The sequence below is a fragment of the Erinaceus europaeus genome, chromosome 8 (assembly GCF_950295315.1).
Source record: "Erinaceus europaeus chromosome 8, mEriEur2.1, whole genome shotgun sequence".
In the NCBI taxonomy this organism is placed as follows: Eukaryota; Metazoa; Chordata; class Mammalia; order Eulipotyphla; family Erinaceidae; genus Erinaceus; species Erinaceus europaeus.
Window position 1 is genome coordinate 83,517,519 of NC_080169.1, and position 1,689 is coordinate 83,519,207.

Sequence of the window (1,689 nt, forward strand, 5' to 3'; positions counted from 1 at the left end):
TATGATGGACCTGGTTCTTGCAAACTAAGCTCATCATTTATTCTTTGCTGAAGTCAGCAAATAGAGTTAGAAAGATACCCAGTCATCTGTCACACCAAATAAAAGGACATAACGGCTTTCAAAAGGGTTTTCCCACTTACCCAAAAGGCTTTCTGAAAGCTTCTACCTCTGCAAAAAAAAAAAAAAAAAAAAAAAAGAAAAGAAAAAGAAAAAAGAAAAAAAGAGAGAAAAAAAAAAGAAAAAAAGGAAAAAAAGAAAAAAATTAGAACAATTATGGCAGATTGCATGAAACGTGAGAACGTCACAGTAACTGCTACTTTTCATTATGTTTGTCTTTGGGTCATGATCAAAAAACGAGAAGTTTATGATATGGTATCACAAGAAAGATTGTTATTGGAAAGGATGGTTTTCAGTCATCTAGGATCCTACTATATGGATTATCTGAAGGGAAAAATGGGTCTTTCAGGTGCATGTTCATAAGGCTTTGATGGACTGAAAGTAACTGTGAGAGCTATACTATCAGGAGGGTGGCCTAAGACTACAATGCTAAAGTATGCATACCTCAGTTACAAAACTTTTGAAAGGAAGTCTCAGCCACAGAATGCATATACCTGTAGAGTTTTGCATGGGTTTTATATGAATACAATTTTAAAAAATAGCTGCTTGCACATTATACCAGAAAAACCTCCAAAACTGCAATTGCTTTGAAAATAGATTTTAGGTTTTTTGGAGTTTTCTGAAATGCTTGGTCTGTATTTTGATAATTGTGCATATTATGTAAAAATGTTGGTGGACCCATAAATGACCAGACTTTTTCTAAGAAAAATGTTGCTTTAATGCATTTCATGAATTTTTACTCTTAATATCATTGCTTGCTAGTAATAGCAAATCTGCTTTTTCTGCATCTGCTTTGCGTAGCTATTGTAAGGCTTTGAACTAATGTATGTATTTATTGCTTGAACTTCTGTGCATACCTTATAAAGCATAATGTCTGACAATTTAAATGGCTCATGTATTCTTGCTTCTATCATAAGCTGATTATGGGGACTATGATCTTTTGTATACAGCAAATTTTAACTGTAGCACAAACATCTGTTTATGTATTGGTGGAATATAACTGTTTTATTTATCTTTTTTGAGGTAAACTAATTTTTGATACTTTTCATTACTGTGTACTATGTTCATACTTTGAATTCTCTGACGTTAGAAGTCATGGTTGAGAATTGTAACAACTGTTATTTGTTCTGTATTCATGGCTTTCACTGCTGAATAAAATAAAGGACCAAACCTAGGATTTGAAAGAAAACTGTCTACCTCTAACACCTGGGAGTTAGCAGACTTTATCTTACATAGTTTTAGTCTACAAAGACACAATTGCTTAAACCTAATGGACTTGTGGCTTATATTCTATATGGTTGGATTCATGGCACAGTTGTACTGTTTTAAAATCATTTAAAATTTCATGTAAATGTTCTAAGTATTTGGTAGAATTATCACTAACTGGGTTTACTTTATATAACTCAGATATGGAGAGAATGTCATCAGCATTCTGTGTCTATAGCTGCTGAACTTCATAAGAAAGCATTTCTTTGTGATTAGGGAATTGAAGAATAGTCAGCTATGAAATGAGCTACAGAAGTACACTTAAATCATCCTGGACTCTGATGTCCCTGGGCAGATTCAGTCACA

At 33.1% G+C, this 1,689-nt stretch overlaps 1 protein-coding gene across 21 annotated transcripts in view; it reads left to right on the forward strand.

Moving 5' to 3' along the window:
• Positions 1–1,292, forward strand: part of FOXP2 (forkhead box P2) — a 629,028-nt gene extending 627,736 nt beyond the window's left edge. For all 21 annotated transcript variants that reach the window (XM_060196460.1, XM_060196464.1, XM_060196461.1 and 18 more), the window contains one exon: positions 1–1,292. This exon is cut by the window's left edge and continues 2,040 nt beyond it. The gene's annotated coding sequence lies outside the window, so the exon portion shown is untranslated.
• Positions 1,293–1,689: the final 397 nt, after the last annotated feature.